Here is a 21,257-nt window from a genome sequence, read left to right on the forward strand (position 1 = left end):
TCCATAGTGCAACTATTTGAGTAGAGCTCTGTCACTTTATATGAATTTTAGTATGCTTGAGTGCAAACTCGTGTACAACAACTGGAATTTCGCATCAGGGTACTTCTTCCTGTAGTCAATAAGTATGCCAACCAAGGAGATTCTTTAGTGCCTTCCAAGGTTCTGCGTAGATAGCTAAGGTCTGGAGTAAAGGTTTTGTGGGTATATCTCTAGTAATCCCTCCCGAGACTATAACTCGTCCACTAGGGACACCTAGGGGTTTAAAGGCTTATTGCATACGCTAAATGCAATCGGCGATGCCTGCGACAGTGAGTTAGGATTTTATTTTCTATTTAATTTGCTCGAGGACTAGCAAATAATAAGATTGGGGGTATTTGATAGGCACATTTTTGTGTCTTATATAATCTCAATTTTTTTTATATTATTAGTGCTCGATTTTATATTTATTATGGTTTTTTATGTCCCTGTAGGTATTTTGGAGAAATAAGCTTTTGCGACGAAATTGGCTCGATAAGCGGTTTTGTGCTCGTGGGAGAAAATTACTATACGGACTCTCATTTTGGATAAGGTGTAACCTAATTACTAAGGGGTGACCTATTTCCAGGCAGCTGCTAAAGGGAGAACATCACAGGATAGGGGGACACCCACCTTCTTCACGTTTCAAATTAGAAATATTGGCGGGAAAAGAGACTTCACGTCTGCAGATTTTGGACGTGAAGCTTTGGGAAGTTTTAAAGAGATTCAACACCGGAAATTGATTGGGCTGGACTTCTCATGGATATACAAGTTTACTAGAATCAATTGGATCGATCAAATTGGGTTGGAATGGCCGGAAAAGGGAAACAGAAGTGAATAAGGAAATACGGCTATGTGGATTTGTTTTAGGAAATTCAGAGAGAATAAAGACCTAAAATTCGTTCCAAAGGTACATATTCTATCTAAGGAAGAGTTTGATATAAGTGGGAGAGCTCAGAAACGCGTAAAACAATTTCTGGAAGGAATTATTGCCGTGACTGCCAAGGAAGGAAAGAAGATATCACTACAAAATAGGTGGCTTCTAGGGACGACCATTTTTTCAAAATCGTCCCTAGAGATGGTTATTTGGGACGTTCATGGTCTGAGCGTCCCTATAGGTCACGGGATAATTAATTTAAAACTATTTTTAGGCCGTCCCTAAAAGAAAGTATGACAAAAAAGTATTAGTGACGGTAGAATAGGGGACGGACACAAAACCGTCACAAATGCTTCTTGGGACGGTTTTAGGGCTTCTTGGGACACTTTTTGGCCGTCCCAAGAGGCCTTCTATTTTGTAGTGTATTTTGATGCGATTTGGGAAAGATTCAATGACCCTTTTATGTATAAATAGGATGCTTAGGTCCCCTAGAAGAAGGAACGGAGAGGTTTGGGGTCGAGAGGAGAGCTCAGGAGGCGAGAATCAGAGTTGCAGGAAGTTACGTCTCTGCTGCTGCTGCTGCCATTGAAGAGCACGAAGAACACGAAGAACAGACTTCCAAAGACAGTCGTTCTTCTACAGTGAAAAGGACAGACGGTTGGTAGTCTTAAAACAACAGAAACAACACTTCAGTTTTATCGTTCTTTTCTGGACGCCTTCCGTGGGTCGCAGATTCACTGATTTTATTCTTTTCACTCTTTTAATCAACTTTTGGGCTATAAACATGTATTTTGAGCAAGTGATTAATATGAGGAGCTAAACCCAAACACTGGGATGACGGAGGAAGCCCTATTTCACGCATGTGGTAATAATAATAATTCTTTTATGACTATTTGCATTGATTTTTAATCAATTTATTATTTTTATTGAATGGGTATGATGGTGTATGCTTGGTCTATGTATTTTTGATACATCATGCTTTTGATTTACAGTCATTGCTTTTCAAAAATCTATTTTTGGCAAATAACAAGAGTCCATATTTTTATTATGTGAACTATAATTGATTGGAATTATTATTTGAGTCGCATGAATGGAATTTGGTGGAATCCCGAGTCTCAGTCTCTCTCGACATTGTGACAAACCTTTTGTATATATATTTTCTATTTTTATTTTAAGTTTAGAACCCAATCTTATCAAGTCCGAGTTGAACGAATCTTATTAACACTTTTTCTACAACAATTAAAATTATATCAGCGGCTCGACAAATGGGTATGGATCAATGTTTTCTAACTATCCGTAGAAGGAAACCATCAGTTGATCAGCTTGCGTCTCGTTTATATCACACTCACGTGGAAGAGAGTAGTTACTGGTTTCCTAATTCTGATAGATTTGCATATGTAACCCCAGGTTATATAGAATTCTGGCATCAAAAATTCGAGAGATTGCATGAATTCGTGACAGTTAGTCAGCCTCCAGTGAAGATTCCTCCATCTGCTGAGATGATCTCTGGTCGACCAAGACTGAAGTACCTTTCTGGTGATAAACGAAAATTATCTCCAGGATGTTCTCAAGTAAGATTCTCCACATATCTTTTATGAAACCATGGTAACTGTATTCTGATCATGTTATTGAATTCTTTACAGGACGGTCGTAGCAAAAGACCTCGAATCCATGCAGATTTTTCAGATATTGGAGAAGTTGTTCACGGCAGAGAAGGAAGGAAAAAAAGTTATAAGCTGTTACCTAATACCGTGAAGTCCCCAGTTCGTTCTTTGGTGAGTTCCCAATATTTCTCACCGTGACTTTCATTGCTATTAACATTAGAATCATGAAGCCAATGTTGTTAATTTTGTTGCAGAATTTTACTCCATCAAGTCTTGAAGGTCTTCAATTTTCTGCTGTTGAACAAGCAATCGCTGATTTGAGTGACGAAGAAACTGTAAGTATTTCTTCACATGTTCAAATATGGTGCTTCATAGATGAAAATATTGATTGTAAAGGACGTGTACAGGAGGATGTCGTCATGGAGATGGAGAATTCTGGAACTCAATCATCCTCTGGGAATGGGAATGGAGGTAATTCCCAAGATTCGGATCCGGATGGAAGTGATGTTCCTCTTGTCGTTGATGTGGAAAATTCCAACCCCTTGGACACTTTGTAGACTCCTCAAGTAAGTATATATCCTGTATATTCTTCATAGAAGTATAAAAGTGCTGACTTGTGAATGAATGAATGAGAACCCATGTGAATATATGAAAACTTAGTCGAATTTCGTTGACAAAAAATTCAGAACCCATCTTTTTAATAGAAACGCTGTAGAATCTTCGTCCGGGGTCGGATTTTGATGATCTGCATGTGCAAATTCGATCCCGGAAAATTTCCTAGCTTTAGTAATGAAGAGTTTTAAGTTTTGAGCACGTTCAGAGCTTGAAAAAGGCGAAATAGTAAACTTCCAGGACTTTTTCAGATTGCGCATCACTTGATATTTTGGCCACATCTACTCGCTCGTTCATCGGATTGTCATGAAATTTTGACATGTCATAGAGGATATACATACTAAAAGAATGGAATATGACCCATTCTCATATTCCTTGTAGATTTCTCCCAGTTTGTCTCTTAGTACAGGGCAGAGTTTAGTTTCTTCAGACGGACTCATCGTAAAATGTGTTTTCATGACTTTCATGTTGTTTGATCGTGCCTTGAATGTAATATGATGAACTTTGATGATATTGACTGGAGGGTATACTGTGTTGCATAATATCCTTTGGCTTCGTGAATCTAACCTCATGTAATCTTCGTATCAGGTGCTAAATACCGAAGTTGAGGATACTGGAGCCAATGATGATAACTCTAACCATTCCGAAGTTATTGATGAAGAGACAACCATCCCTGCACCTCGAGACCATGAGAAGGCCGCTGCTGATGTTATGGAAAACTAGATGGTTATTGCCTCAGTGATAGAAGAAATCGAGATAGCAGCGAAGAATACCGAAGGAACTGTTGCTTTGGTTGTGGAAGCCGCTCCAGTGTCTGAGAACCGTATAATAGTATATGAATATCTAAATTCAGGGGTTGCTTTCGATCCTCCCTTTAACACTTCACTCCCGTATCATGAACTGGTCGGTGGATTCAGCGTTCCCATTGGATATGCACGCTTGTACGAGACGATATGGAAGAAGTTTGGCCACATGATCGTTGACAGGAACCCTGGGCGTGCTTATGCTTTAACCATGCAAGTAGGCGTTATCTTGCGTGTCGTGAGTGATATGCATACGAGACCCAGGAATACCGTGACTCCAGATATACTCTTTGATTGGAAGTTTAACTTGGAAAATTCAGAAAGACTTGGCTTCAACGTGAAATGGCTTCGTAAGAAAATAAACGTTATCATGGATTCATGTGAGAAGCACATACCCTTTCCCAATGATGATGTGAAGGAGAAGGAGGACAAGATTTCCAAGCTGACCGAGGAGTTGAACAAGGAGAGGGCGGCTTTGCAAATCTTGAAGGATGCTGATGAGCGAAAGCCTTTTCTTGCTGATCTCTTGAACTTCTGAACTTCTGAGAGATGTGAGGTTTATACTTGGGTTTTGATATTTAGACGGTTTTGGATTGACTGATGATTAAGGATTTTCTTGTAGATTTGATAGAGATTTTCTTTTACGAAATATGAACTGAATTTTGATAACTTGTCGAATTCAAATACTGATTGCAAGTATTGCAAATGTTTTGGAGAAATTGAAATACAAATGAAAGAAAATCCTAAATGTTAAATCCAAACGCCATGAATGCTTCGAACGCCCAATACCTTAAATGTCCAATAATTTCAGATAAACGCCTTGAGACAATTTTCGTAAATTACTGGTAGGGTTCTGCCATCTGTGTTGATCAATTTGTAGTATCCTCCGGCCACGGACTTAGCGACCATGAATGGTCCTTCCCAATTGGAGTTCCTTGTAGAATGAAGACCGCGCTGAACTGCTTTGAGAACCAGGTCCTCTTCATAAAACTTGTTAGGCTTGGTCGATTGTGCCTTGAATATCTTCCGTTGATTCGGTATTCCCTGTTTGACGGAATTCCACGATTGTGGCACATATGGACACTCGCGCGGAAGAGAGTATCCAGCATAGTGTTGATCATGCTTAGCCAAGTCTTCAACAATAAACCTCTCGATGGAGTGACCGATTTGAAGAAGTTATGAACCCAACCATTGAGTGTAATATTGTTGAGGTGAAGTTACCCACTCGTAGCTTTTGATGACTGCTAAATTGTTCATGGGGAGAAGTCCCTGGACCATAGTAGCGTATTTGAACATTGGTAATATTGGAGCATGAGGAGGAATAAGACTTTCCTGAGCTCGAAACCTTCTGACAAAGGTGTGCGGATTTTCTCCAAGTTCCTGCGTAAGTCCCATCAGAGTTTTTACTTCTTCCAGATGCTCAAACGGTGGTGCGTCCTCTGCTTCGTCTTCCGACCCAGAATCTTTGTCGATGACAGGATGTGTTTAAGGCATCATTATCCTTCCGGCATGAATCCAAGTTCTTCCAAGGACCATGTCGTACCCAGGGTCTTCCCGGATTATGAAAAACTTGGCCTCAGTGCAGATCAATCTTTCCGTAACTTTGAGAGTGATGAAGCCGTATGCGTCTTTGGAGATTCCTTCGTGGTCCCTAATTGCTATGGGAGCGTGGGTGGATTCCTGTCGAGTAATAATGCAGCTCTGAGAGTTTTCAAAGGGATGATGTTGACAGCGGTACCAACATCGACGAACGCCCTTTTGAACTCATTTCCTTTAATGTGCACTCTGGTGAGCAGTCCCCAATCATACATTTCTTTGTCGGTGGCTGAAGATTAGGTGGTGGTTTCTTGGAACAACAGACATTTTCCGGACACGATGTGGTTCAGTGCAGCAAACATGTCTTTACTTTGAGCTTTCGAAAGATACAACAACTCGCAGACATGTTCGATCAGAGATTGAACCGCTTCCTTGACAGGAGGTTCAGAGATGGTAAAAGTTCTGACTGGGAGGAGGTTTTTGTGCACTTCCTCAGTCCCCAGGTTGAGCTCTCCTGATTCGACCTTTTCCTTGAATATGCGCTTCAAAATTTTGCAATCACTTGTGGGATGGCTGACGTATCTATGGAAACGGCAATACCGAGGATTTTCCATGGCCTCTTCAGTTGGTTCCTTCTTGACATAAGGTAATTTGATTGCACCATCTTGAATCCAGGCATCGAGTAGTTCATTAACTTCTTCCATTGAACAGGGAAAATCAGGTGCTTCTGGATTTTCCGTATGCTGATGCGAGATTTTCGAATTCTCCTTCTTGTGTGCCTTTGAAGGGGTGGAGGAAATCTGCTTGTGATGTGGTTCTGCTTTTCGCTTACTCCCTTCCGCGACAACATTTGTTGAAGGTTGCAGGTTGTACTGCTTATTGATCAAACGCCTGCTTCCTCGAGTGTCTTTTGAATCCTCAGTCTTTGTAGACTTTGCTCTTTCCAAAAGAATGGGTGCAGTGGTTTCCGACCTCTTCGCAGCTTCGTGAAGCTCTGAGAAAGTCTGGAATCGAAGGTTTTCTTGCAAGGCCCTGTAGACCGGGAGCATGCCATTGATGCACAAGTACACCAGTTGTTGCTCCGTGACGTTTGGGTCATGAAAATCCAGGGCTTGGACTTTGAAACTTTTCACATAATCATTGGGATTTTCACCGACCCTCTGAAACATCCTTCCAAGATCGGAGAGGGTGAGTTGTTCTGACATGAAGAAGTATTTCATGTAGAATGCGTTAACCATTCTCCCCAATTGTTGATAGTCCCTGGTGCGATGTTGTTATACTAGGTGTATGCTCTGCCTTTCAGAGATTTTGAGAATTCCTTGAGACGAACGACATGATTATGTTCATGTTCTCCCAGGGATTCGAGAAAATGAGAGACATGTCCCGTAGCATTGCCAGTTCCATCATATAAGGTGAAGGTTGGAGAAACGTAACCTTTGGGGAGTGGAATCCTCTGCGTAGCGGCAGGATAAGGAGGTTGATGACGATGGACATGCGATGTTTTGTCTTTTCCACGGTTCTCCAAAAGGTGATCCAGATCCTCGCGAGTGATGAAATTCGATGATCCCTTCGCTGATGAGTTGTCTGCAACAGTTTTGTGGACTTCGTCGTCTTCTACTGTATGGATTGGAATTACATCAGGATCGTCGTCTGAGGATTTCTCCTTCTACTTTCCCTTCTCTTGAATCTTCTCTGAAATCTTGTCAGTAAGAGTTTTGAGATAATTACACAACTCCTTCTGTGTAGCAGCCATGTCAGTCTGATTCTTTGCAAAAGTCTCCTGTGTTTTGATAAGATCAGCAATGGTAGGTGGTGGATCTCCTCTGACTTCTTCAAGGTGTCGTCCGGACAATGGATGACCTTCGGCGTGAGGAGGAGTAATGTCACCACCATCAGTGTTGGAGGTCGGAATTGTCTCCGGGATATTCTGATTGTTGTCGTTGCTAGTGCTAGCACGGTTTGTGTTAGGATTCATAACTGAACCCGACCTGAGAGCAACCATCTTGTGAAATTGTGAGATTGCAACCGATAAAATTATCTCCCACTGTGGTCGCAAATCTGTAGATGGGGAAAAACCATTTTCTGGTTTTTAAGGAATTGAGGAGACGACCATACGGAGGAGACTCCTCGAACCGAGCAAAATGTTAAACCTCAAACAGATGCACAGCTGCAAAGGGGGTGCTTTATATTCGAGAGATCAATCTGTAGTACTCCGGCCTAAATCAAGCCAATGACCGTTCCAGAGTAGATTCGGTCACAAGAGAGGATGGGTTGATCTGTAGGAGGGAAGATGGGAAATGTGTGGAATCAATGGTAATCAAAGATTGTAGGTGTTTGAATTCTGAATATGATAAGCACTGAATGATTGAAATTGCTCAATTCATGAGTTTATGATCTCGTGTTGTCGATGAGACGTGAGATTGATGATACCGTTGATGCTGATGATTCAATCATGATTCAGAGACTTATTTATATTGCTGAAATTTTAGACACCATGATCCCATGAAGTGTGACAGTTGATGTAATCAAGGAGTGGGGAAGTGGAAATCGTGTTTGAAACCAGTTTCTCAACGTGTGGAGACTTGGTCGATTTTCCACTCACTACCTCGTGAATTCCTTCAAATGATTGCACGACTTGCTCACATTTCATCGTGTGTTTGAACACACGTGCCGTAGATCGCCAGACCAAAACCCTAAGTGATATCCCCCAAAGTGACACGATTGACGTCTCTGGTATGTTAGTCAATTGATGACTTCGTGGTTTGATGGGACGATGAATCCATGTAGTTGCTGAGTTGAACATGATGTTCTGAAACTCATGAGTTGAACATGTCATGAGACAGAGTTACAGTTCTTATGATGAAGCGAGCAAGTATTGCTCATTCGATGGATCGTTGAATATTGATTGTTGAACCAATATTCCTTGGTTTGGGCAAATATTTATCATCTAATCAAGTGTTGCTCATGTGATGAATTGTTGAATATTTGATCGTATGAGCATGTGTTGCTCATCTGATGGATTATTGGCAGCGTCCCAAAAATATTAATTAGAATACTGGTCGTTGAACCGATCATAATTAATATGAGGTCGTCGTAAAATTATTAAGGTTGGAATCTGGAATGATGATCCTTGGATTCAGAAACCCTAATTCGATCAATTGATGATCAATTCATGGTTCGTCAGAATTTAACCATGGGACGAAGGAGGGAGCGACTACATGGGACCGTGGATCAACCATGTAGTGTCCATATGCTCACGTGAGCAAATACGAACTCCTGAAGAGTTGACGATTTGTTGTGGAAGAATGATTAAATGCTGGTTTAATCATTTATTCAAAATGCTCGTCTGAGCCTTAGGTGAGAAAACCTAATTAATTATGACGAGGCGAGGGACCGACCATGGAGTCATGAAACCCCCTGGGTTGTCACGTGACCGCCTGACGATCACTTCATGAAAATCCAAAGTGTTTGGAAGAGTTTTGGACCTAATACGAGCAATTGTGCAAATTAGGTCAAAACTGTGAAAATTGATGGGACCGGCTTCCGTGAGCCAAAGAGCCAATCTTGGTCGGTCAAGATAGCGTGCTCGTGTCCCCAAGGCGTCCGCGTCTCAGTCCTGAGAATTTTGATATTTTCTGGCGTGCAATTGAGCATCCATTCGAGAAAATATGCCAAAATTAGGGTTTCGACGAAACTGAGGAAAACACCATGAGATGATGAAAAATAATTATAAAATAAGGAATGAGGAGGCGTGGGACCGCCGTGGTCAAGGCATGGTCGGTCGGCCGGTCGTGACCACGGTCCCGTGGTGCCTTTTCCTTAATTTTATAATATTTTGATGATTTTATGAAAAATTCATGAATTTTGAGAAATTTGATGAATTTAGGGAGTTTCCATGAATTGAAGGAGTTTTCATGAGTTCATGGAAGCAAAATATTAAAATAATAAAAACAGGGCGTGTGGGACCATGGAGGAGGCATGGCCGGCTATGGCCGGTCCCACGATTTTTCATAATTTTTTAATATTTTTAGGTTTTGATGATTTGAGGGAATTTTTCCTAATTTGAGAGAAATACCATAAATCAAGGAATTTGATGAATTCAAGGAAATAGGATAAATAATAAAATAATAAACAAAGGGCGTGTGGGACCGGCTAGGGCATGGCCGGCCGGCTAGTGGCCCGGTCCCACAAGTTTTCATAATTTTATTTATTATTATATGATGATATGTGCAAAAATACCATGAAATCAAGGAGTTTTTTCATGAAATTAGAGAAATAATATTAATAATAATAAAATAATAAGGAACCGTGGGGTGTGGGGCCGGTTGGGACCAAGGCATGGACGGTTGGCCAATGGTCACGCCCCACACTCCTTTCCTTAATTTTATATTATTTTTATGGATTTATGGAAGTACCATAAAACCGAGGAGTTTCCTCGAGACGAAGGAGATTTGATAAAATGAGAGAATTTTCATCAAATCATGGAAAATAATAAAAATGTATTAAAAATATTAAAATGACGTGGGATTGACCACGACACGGTCAGTCAGTCGTGTGTCCGTGCTCCCAGCACCCTGGTCAATATTTTTAATTATTTATTATTTTCTTCCCTATGTTGCATAGGTTCATCGTTTCGTTGTATTTTTGAAATACTCGTTCGTGCAGTGACTGTTAATGTATCGTTGTTGAATACACCTGCACCATTTGAATCGGGGCTTACTTAGAGGTAGCTCAGACGCCCGGTTGTTGATTATTTATTACTAATTGTGGAATTCAGTGGAGAATAATTCACAAAACTGAGTAATAAGATGTTCATTATTAATTCATAGGATCAGCTGAGGATTCGACTACGAATTTAGAATAATAAATTGAGCATTACCATTCCATGGGATCATAGATTCGACCATAAAATCGGAGTAATTAAGATTTATCTATTACCATTTATGAGACCAGTTGTGGATTCGATCATGAAATCGGAGTAATGAGATAATATAGTTATTGTTATTCTATGAGATCAAGCAGTGGAATCGATCATAGAATCAGAACAATTGTTATTGCCATTCCATGAGACCAGTCGTGGATTCGACCAAGGAATAGGAGCAATTCTAATTAGGAATAGTTAACTTTGTGGCTTTATACTAGCAGAGCAAGCTGTCTAGGAGCATTAATTATCCCGATATGAGATTTTCGGTAAGTCATATCCTTTATATAGTCTGGGTAAACTCGTTGTTTGTTCCTGAAGACGTTATCGCTCTATACTAGCAGAGCAAGCTGTCTAGGAGCCATCCATCTCGTGATACTATATAGAATTAATCACTGAAAGTATTCAGTATTCATGAGATATGCCGTTGTCCAGTCATGAGACTACATATCTACAAGTACTCTGAGAGAAAGTACTCTTTGTTGAGAATTCGATGAGAGACCCGTGTCTCGATACTCACGTCTGATTGCTGGATCAGAGCTTCGTATAATTATGAGTTTACGATTTTAGCCTTTGTCGAAAATCCACCATCTACAACAAGGAACCGTGGAACTTCATCAACAAAAAGGTATGTGGAGACTTGAACTTATCTATCACTCAAAAGTCTATCTCTTCTATCTCCTACTTCTTATGAGAAAAAAGTCGTATGCTCTATAGACTAGATCATACACATTTGACATTTCGAGCTGAGCATTCATTGCTTATCTTTTATCTCGAAATCATGTGTTGGTAAAGCGTTTCGCTTTGATCAAGTTTATCTTCACCTAGTGACGAAAGTCATGAAAAGTTTCAATCACTTTGAGAATTGCTCTGACGTGAATCGGTCTTTGAATAACGGCTACATAACGTCCTCTGAGAATGTATCAATGATTGAAATGAGATTTTAGATTACATAACCATGTATTCCTTGAACCGAAGTTTCCTAACTTTGTTGATAAAGAGAAATCGGGAGGATTGTGGAATTGGCTTGCCAAGTCCGCGAACTGTCGGAAGTTCTCGACCGAGAATTTCTGCTGGATTTTCCAAAACTTGTTTGTGTGCTAAGTCCGCGAACCCAGTCCGCGAACTGGCGGAAGTTCTCTTTCCGAGAATTTCTGCTGAGTTTGGAAAACTCAACCGGTTAGCTTAAGTCCGCGAACTTATTTGTGAACTTAAGAGGTTATGATCTAAATATGTGCTCTGAACATGAAACATTAAATTACTAAGGAATTATTTATACAAACCGTGGATATAAATTTCATGAGCCGATTCAATCAAATCGAATCATCTTTGTTTCAATTGTGTCTTGTGTAGTTACATAAGATCTCATAGCAATTGAACAACTCTCTAACTAGTTCATTTGAGTCAATTGAACTAGTTATGGTGAAGAAGAACAAGGTTAATATGAAATGCTCATATGGTTAACCTTTTGGGTTACTATGTTGAACCAACATACACTACATGTTTGGGCATGGTTTTCACGAACCCAGTAAACTTCTACCCAAGTGTGTGTGACAAGCTAAGTTTTCGATCTAACGGTTGAGAAATATTAGCTTGAATGTAAATCAGGTTTTCATCTAACGGTGAATAAGGATTGCTTTGTAACTAAGGCAAAACCCTAATTTGAAGGTTATATAACGGAGACATCTAGCATTGTGCAAAACTAATCCCCACACGTCTGTGTGATACTAGTGCGCCCGCTAGAGTCGATCTCCATTAACCTTTGATTTTCTTCTCTAAAATCAGGTTAACGACTTAAAGAATTCATTGGGATTGTGAAGCAAAACCGATACTACTTTATCGTAGTTGTGTGATCTGATCTTGCATCCTCTATCGTACGAGTACAATCAATTGATTGGCTTGAGATCGTGAGAGTTATCTGATAGGCAAGATAAATAAGTCACAAACATCTTCGTCTCACTGTTTGTGATTCCTCGACAATCCGCTTGTGTAGTCAGGAAGGATTGTAGAGAGGTGATTGATTAATCTAGGCTGTTCTTCGGGAATATAAGACCGGATTATCAATTGGTTCATGTTCACCTTGATTTCATATCAAAAGACGGAACAAAACCTATGGTTTATCTGTTGGAGACAGATTTATCCTTTTATAGACTTTTCTGTGTGAGACAGATCTGTTTATTATCAAGTCTGTAATTTTGGCTTACAACAACTCTTGGTTGTGGGTGAGATCATCTAAGGGAGTCAAATGCGCAGTATCCTGCTGGGATCAGAGGGGTAGGAGTACAACTGTACCTTGGATCAGTGGGAGACTGATTTTGGTTCAACTATAGTCCAGTCCGAAGTTAGTTTGCAGTAGGCTAGTGTATGTAGCGGCTTAATACAGTGTGTATTCAATCCAGACTAGGTCCCGGGGTTTTTTTTTGCATTTGCGGTTTCCTCGTTAACAAAATTTCTGGTGTCTGTGTTATTTCTTTTCCGCATTATATTTTATATAATTGAAATAATACAGGTTGTGCATTCGTGATCATCAATTGGAAATCCAACCTTTGGTTGTTGATTGATATTGATTAATCCTTGGACATTGGTCTTTGGTACCGTCCAAGTATTCCTTGTATTTGATAAAGACTCGCTATTGTTTTTAGCTTGAGTAAAAATCAAATCAAGAGAGAGATATTAACTCCTTGAGATACTTTTATCTAGATTGAGTCTGACTGTCTAGTTGATTCTCTAGCAAAGTATTTCGGAGTTAGTCCATACAAATTGCTAAGCGAAATGTTGGGTGGTGTTATTAGACCCCCGGTTTTTTAACTTCATTTAGGTTTGAGTAACCGTACCTAAACGTGTACACCTAGTTGGTTCATCAATAGTTAACCAATGGTTAGCCATATGAGCACTTTCATATCAACCTTATTCATCCTCACCATAACTAGTTCAAATGACTCAAATGAACTAGTTAGAGAGTTGTACAATTTCTTAGATGTCATAGAAGTATTCAAGACACAATCGAAGCAAAATCGGTTTTGTTTCACTCGAATCGATTCATGAACATTATAGCCACGGTTTGCAAAGATTGCATACCTTATTATATAAATGTTTTAGTTCATGAACAAACCGGTTTTATGAAGTAACATACCTAAGTATGCGAACAGGTACGCGTACTTAAGTAACCATATTGAGTTTTTTTTCAATTCCAAACTCTAGCAGAAATTCAGGGACGTGAACTTTCCGGTAATATGCGTACGAGTACACATACTGTCCCGGATTTCCAACAATCGCCAGTACGCGTACGAGTACGCATACTTTGGGTTCCCGGTTTTGGACTCTTACACAAATGTGAATAACACATTATGCTTATATCCAAAGATGGTTACATGATCTAAACTCTCATTTCAATCATTGAAACATTTTTAGAGGATGTTATATAGTTGTTACTCACAAACTATTTTTCATCAAAGCGATTTTCAAAATATTGAAATATTCAACATGGCTTTCGTGACGAGTAAGGATGAACTTGGCCAAAGCAAAAGCTTACCAACACATATTTCGAGAAATATATAAGCGATATAAACTCGACTCAAAATAGCAAATGTGTATAATCGAAGTCCATATAGCAATACGGTTTTTGTCTCAAGATAGAGATAGAGTAGATATACTTTTGAGTAATATCTTTAACTCTTAATTCAATCCGCAATCAGCAAATAGAAATCTGCGAGCCCGATTGAATATAAGAGGAATTACTTGAATGGTACCAAAGACCAATGTTCAAGTGTCAATCAATGTAAATCAACAACCAAAGGTTGGATATTCTAATAGATTGATCTTAACGCACAACTTGTGATATTTCAATTATCTAAAAAAATATAATGCGGATAAGAAATAACACAGACACCAGAATTTTGTTAACGAGGAAACCTCAAATGCAGAAAAACCCTGGGTCCTAGTCCAGTTTGAACACCACATTGTATTAAGCCGCTAAAGACACTAGCCTACTACCAATTAACTTCCGACTGGACTGTAGTTGAACCCTAATCAATCTCACACTGATTCAACGTACAGTTGCGCTCCTTACGTCTCTGATCCCAGCAGGATACTACACACTTGATTCCCTTAGCTGATCTCACCCATAACTAAGAGTTGCTACGACCCAAAGTCGAAGAGTTGATAAAAAAATCTGTATCACACAGAAAAGTCTATATGATTGAATAAATCTTTCTCCCACGGAAATATCCAAGAGTTTTTGTTTCGTCTTGATAAATCAAGGTGAACATGAACCAATTGATAGACCGGATTTATATTCCAGAAGAACAACCTAGTATTATCAATCGCCTCACAATAAACTTAATCGACTAGCGAAACAAGTTATTTTGGGATCACAAACGATGGGACGAAGGTGTTTGTGACTATTTTTCTATCTTTCCTGTCGGAGATATAAATCTCAAGCCAATTTTATAATTGCACTCAATCACGATAGAAACAGCAAGATCAGATCACACAACTACAAAGAGAATTGTTGGGTCTGGATTCACAATCCCAATGAAGTCTTCAAGTCGTTAACATACATGGTATCGAGAAGAAACCTAAGGTTAGAGGAGAATCTACTCTAGTTATGCAACTAGTAACACACAGGAGGTGTGGGGATTAGGTTTCCCAGTTTCTAGAGTTCTCCTTTATATAGTTTTCAAATCATGGGTTTGCAATCCAAGTTACCTTGGTAACAATGCATTCAATATTCACCGTTATATGAAAAACCTGATTTAACCAAGCTAATATCTTTCAACCGTTAGATCGAACTTAGCTTGTTACACACAAATAAAATGTACATGATAATATTAGGCTGTTCTTCGGGAATAAGTCCGGGTTATCAATTAGTTCATGTTCACCTTGATTTATCAAAAGACGGAACAAAACTCGTAGGTTTATCTGTGGGAGACATATTTATCTATTATTATAGACTTTTCTGTGTGATACAGATTTGTTTATTAAAGTCTTCGACTTTGGGTCGTAGCAACTCGTGAGATCAGCTAAGGGAATCAAGTGCGTAGTATCCTGCTGGGATCAGAAACGTAAGGATCATAACTGTACCTTGAATCAATGTGATATTGATTAGGGTTAAACTATAGTCCAAACCGAAGTTAGTTTGTAGTAGGCTAGTGTCTGTAGCGTCTTAATGCAGTGTGGTGTTCAATCTGGACTAGGTCCCGGGGTTTTTATGCATTTGCGGTTTCCTCGTTAACAAAATTTCTGGTGTCTGTGTTATTTCTATTCCGCATTATATTTCGTTATATAATTGAAATATCACATGTTGTGCATTAAGATCAATCAATTAGAATATCCAACCTTTGGCTTTTGATTTAAATTGATTGACACTTGGATATTGGTCATTGGTACCATCCAAGTTATTATCCTTGTATTTGATAAAGACTCGCAGATTTCTATTTGCTTGAGTAAAGATTAAATCAAGTGAGAGAGATATTAACTCCTCAATATACTTTTCTCTAGATTGAGTCTGACTGTCTAGTTGATTCTCTATAAAGTATATTGGAGTTAGTCCATACAGATTGCTAATTGAAATATTGGGTGTGGTTGTTATACCCCCGCTTTTTCAATTGGTATCAGAGCAGGCAAACACGTTTAAGACCTCAAAAGTCTGTGTTTGTAGCGATCTGACTCTATGGACAGAGGTGATATCTCTATTAACGTGCCACCAGTCTTCGATGGCTCTAATTACTTATGGTGGAAAATTCCTATGCGAGCTTTTCCTCAAGCGCGTGATTTTCAATCATGGGTATATGTTGTTAATGGCTATGATGCTCCCGTTGTTGCAGTAGGTAACGTTAAAATATTGACGAATACGATGCTGTTGTGATACTTTCCGCAAAGCAAAACTCCGAAGGTTTGAATGCCATCATACATTCCATTACCCCAAATCTTCAGCACCATGTGTCAAACTGCACTAGGTCTAAAGATGCGCGGGATTCTTAGAAACCGTATTCGAAGGTAATACCAGTGAAAAGGAAGCTTGGCTTCAAAACCTTAATTCCGATTGGGAAAACCTTCGTGTGGCAGATGAAGATTCATTATCAGATGGTGTTTATGGGTGAAAACCATTTCTGCTGGTTTTGGTAATTTGGGGTGTGTGGATGAGAAATGAATCTAAACCCTAAAAAAAATGCACTGCACGGGAGTGCTTTTGATTCGAGAGATCAATCTGTACAATTCTGGCCTAAAGCAAGAAATGGTCGTTCCAGACTTTCTTCGGTCACAAAGTGAAGGAGATGGGGTTGATCTTAGGGAGGGAAGCGAAGAAGGTGTTGAGATTGTGAAGGTGTTGGCTATGTATGACTTGTATCGGAAAGCTGAACTGGCTTGTAGAATGTAAGCTATCAGTTCTGGTGTTGGAATACGTTGTATCCACACTTGATTTCTGTCTTGTCTTTTTTTTTTTTGGAAATAGGGAGGAGAACCTATTTATACAAGTCCTTGAGCCTATCCCACATCTCTCATGGGAAATGGAGGAAGTGGAGTGATGGAGTTGTGTGTTAGTGTCACACAACCAGTCTTGCCCACTTCTCCCATTATCACTAATCGTCCATGTCTTCCTGACACGTTCTTGTGATGGCGCGTTGCACGTTGCACGTTGTAAACCGTCAGACCAATACCCCAGTATGTATCCCCCAGTTTGTGACATGCTTGATGTCTCGAATGTGTGGATCATGGGACCCATAGAAGAAAACATACAGTGCTAAGTTAAATAACTAAGTTATTTGGAAAATTGATATTTATGAAATATCGTGTGTATTCTATGCATGTAATGCATCGAATATATTCAGCATGTATGAAGCATCGCTATTTTAAGGCTTAACGGAGTAAGTCACGAATTAAGCGTCTTAAAATAGTATCACGTCCAGCCATCTTCGAGTGATCTTTTGGAGGTTGCAGGGGCAAGCCACACTTTGGCTGATCACTCTATGTGGAAGAGTGGCGGACGGTGATCATGGTAATGCTTCACTGGTCGCCTAACTCCTGTCTTAGGCTATCCGTCCAAGCTGGCGAAGTTGGACGGACGAGATAGCTTGTGACCCACATCTGCGACCGTTGGATTAGGGTTTTGAAGAGGTGCGCAAGCATCACTCTTCAGCTTGGTCGAATCCAAGCATGAGAGACGTTTTTGGCAAGACCAACCTGGCATGCATGTAGGCGGCTTGCCGGTGTACGCGTTCGTACCTCACCGTCCCATGAAGATGTGATCTAAGCCACTCAATTTCTCCGGCAAAGTTGAGTGGTCGAGATCGGTTTGCAATAGAAAAACCATGCCGCAAAGGAGTTGCGACCATGCCTAGTTTGGGCGCACCAATCGAGGCACCTATTCATGGTCGGCCTTGACCGATCGGTCACACATGTAGACGGGCCCACGGTGATTGTATTGACATGCTTGGGACCCTTTGAATCTACATCTACACCCTCCATTTATGCTTGAGAAGATGGATGGTTGTGACTGATTTGCGACACATGTTATAGGCCGCAAACCCTAATTAGGGTTTCATGTGCATGCTACTTTGGCTGGACGAATTTGCAAGCTATGCTTCTCGTCTGGGGTGGACGACCATGTGGGGCCCACATTGGGCCGGTGGTGAACATGCTAATACCTTCCTGACGGCTATGGGTCTGATCTAAGCCATCCAAACATGCTAGTGAGGTTGGATGGTCGTGATCAATTTAAGACCTTTAGTGGAATTTCGTCCGACCCTTAAAGCATCACGTCGGTCGAAATTTGGGCGAGCGTTTGCTTCTCCCTGGCTAGGTCGTGAGGTGGTCGATTATGCATGCGTGAAGGGGGGCCTGCCGGTGTGCAGGACAACGCTTGTCCAACCAGCCATGGGACGATCTATGTCGTCCAACTATGCCGGTGAAGTTGGACGGCCGAGATCTGTTTGAGACAGACATTGGCAGTCTTGTGCGTACATGTTTTCCAAGCTGCTCCATACCATCCCAACCATCCTACTCTAGGCTGGTGTTCGGTGGTTGTTTGGGAGGCGTGGTATGTATTCGACCGACCAGGGCATAAACGGGACCGCTGGTGGTCATTAAGATGGTAGCCTGCTCCTGCTGAGGATCGTCTAGGCTGGTTAAATCATGCGGCCAACTTGCGTGGTCGTGATTGTTTCTGAAACTGTCAGTCCAGATTCAAATATGCTCAATCGGGATAGTATAACACATCGAGAGATGTATGCTCAATCGGGCTAGTATAACATACCGAGAGATGTAGCCTGTACGGGTATTTCGTGCATGCCTCACTATTAACACTTGGAGATTCGTGTTACTCTGCTGAGAGCAACACTCAGTCGTCATGCCGCACTAATAATAAGAGTTCTGCAGGAACATCACAGGAAATACAAGGCTAGTCATGCATTAATTAATAATGATGTAAATTCACAGGGTATATGGGATTGTTGCTACATGCTCCAACCTGGATGACTTTTGTGTATTTAATTCACAGAATACTGGGATTGTTGCCACATGCTCCATTCTAAGTGAATTAGTAAAGTGAAGAAGTATTCATTACTTATCAGTGGCTTTATCCTTTGCAGGATGTCAGCACATAAATTTGGTTTTACAATTTTAGCCCTGAACTAAAATCCACCATCAACATTAAGTCCCCTGCCTAGCACATAATGGTTGCATCATTGTGGGGTAGGCATGAGATGGTGACATATACAGATAAAACTTATGAGACAAAGTTAGATGTTACCAGGAGAGACGGGTCGTTCTGTCCTTGGAGCATGTCACGTTCAAGAGGCGTCCAGGCAAGCATTCCCCTAGCATGATGTCGGTCTTTCCTGCTTCGATCGACCTTGCTATGCCTTCTTCGGTCGAGAGCCTGCTTTGTGATTGCTCTGCTCGAACGTGGGGATGATGTGCCTGCTCGACGGAATGCTGCGCCTGCTTCCCATGTGCTTGCTTGATCGAACGTGGGCTTGTTATGTCTTCTTCGGTTAAACGTGGGTCTACTGCGTGCCTGCTTTGGTCGAACGTGAGAGCCGATGTAAGCATGCTTGCTTCGAACATGGGAAGATGTGCATGCTTCGATCAAACACGGGTCCACGTTTCAAACGTCAGCCCTATCCTGTGTCTGCTTTGCCCGTACGGTTGATGTGCTTGCTCGAGTGTCATCCTTGCTACTTCGACTGAACACCGACCCAACTAGCTTGACCAAACACCGTCCTTGCTGCCTGCTCGAATGTGGGACCCACCGCGTGCTTTCTTTGCTCAAAAATGAACCATGTGTGCTCAAATGTGAATGTGGGTCCTGCAGAGAACGTTGAAGCAGCTTCTGGAGAGAGCAGGTCCTGGAGAGCGTTGAAGCAGCTGCTGGAGCGAGCGTTGAAGCAGCTTCTGGAGCGAACAAGTCCTGGAGAGCGTTGAAGCAGCTTCTGAAGCGAATGTGGAGGTGGCTCCTGGAGAGAGCATTGAAGCAGGATTCTAAAGCGAACGCGGGTCCCGGAGAGAGTGTTGAGGCGGCTCTTGAATAGACCATTGAAGCAGCTTATGCTGGAGGGAGCGTTGAAGTGGCTTCCTCTTCGGTTTGATTTACCCTTGCGAATTCCATGCTTCTTGATTGACCATCTCTCTAGTGTTGAAGAAGTTCTAGTCTGACGGTGAAGGAACTTCATGCTGAGCCTCAGTCCCCAAGCGTGGTTTACATGGTTCTATCTCTGTTCGTAGTGGTTGTTGCCATGGTGAAGCTCGGGCACTGGTATCAACAAACGAACAACAGTTCTTGGCTGCGGCAGTGATCATAAGAGACTGACAGGAAGATGCGTGACAGCTATGGGCACAAACTTGGCGGTGTCTTGTTATTAGAGCGAGAAGCATGATGTAACCGATAACTTCTTGATGTTGCCTCTGGAATGAAAAAGAGGGAGACAGTCCCCTACCCACGAGTATACACTGAGCCTTCGACTTGATAGATGTTGTCACGCTGGTATCATGAGGTCGTCTTTACTACGTTGCGTTTCATAGACATCCAGGAATATCACTGATCTTTAACAATACGTCTGTTCTCTTGAGTGTATACTCGTATTTGAACATCTTGGAATCATAATGATAGCGTGCTTGCATCCATGTTTGGGATGGACAACGCGCTAAGAAGTCCCCAGTCACACTCCTTTGGTAACGCAACTACATATTCTACGGGAGACGAAATTCTGAAAGCGTCTCTTAATGTTTCTGTCGTCATCTTGGACGTTGTTTCATCATTGTGGCAGTCATGTATGCGGTACTGGAGTTGGAGTTGGCGCGCAAGATGTTGTATCTCGGTGGTTTTCCTCTTACTGCTTCAGCGAAACTGGTAGCAGGGCAGATGAGCGTTCAACAGCTCCAGTGGATGACCAAAAACGCAGATTCTCCAACATAACACGATAGACATGCACCATCGTCTGATAGAGTGACTCTCCCGGATCTTGCTCGACATGACGCGTGGGCGTCGTTATCTTCTTGAGACTGCTCCCTTGAGGTATCGACTCCAGTGGAAGATTGCCGTCATAGAGAGTTGATACGTTGCACCTGCATTCTTTAAACCAAATGGCAGTACAGTATAATAAAATTTCCGAGAGGAGTTCGAAAAGCTATCTTACTTGCGTCATGCTCGTACATCCTTATCTGGTTGTAGCCGCTACATCCATCCATGGAGGAGAACATGCCTTGTCCGCTGGTTGCATCTACTAACATGTCGATATTAGGTAGAGGAGAATCGTTTTTGGGGCAGCATCTGTTCAAGTCCATGCAGCACCTTATCTGTCCATTTTCCTCGTGTCTGAACTGCGACTCCAAGCAAATATGTCCTGGTACTCTTTGAGAAGTTCCACGAGCTTCGTGCATTCATCCGTACA

Source organism: Papaver somniferum, chromosome 3 (genome assembly GCF_003573695.1).
Source record: "Papaver somniferum cultivar HN1 chromosome 3, ASM357369v1, whole genome shotgun sequence".
Taxonomy (NCBI): Eukaryota; Viridiplantae; Streptophyta; class Magnoliopsida; order Ranunculales; family Papaveraceae; genus Papaver; species Papaver somniferum.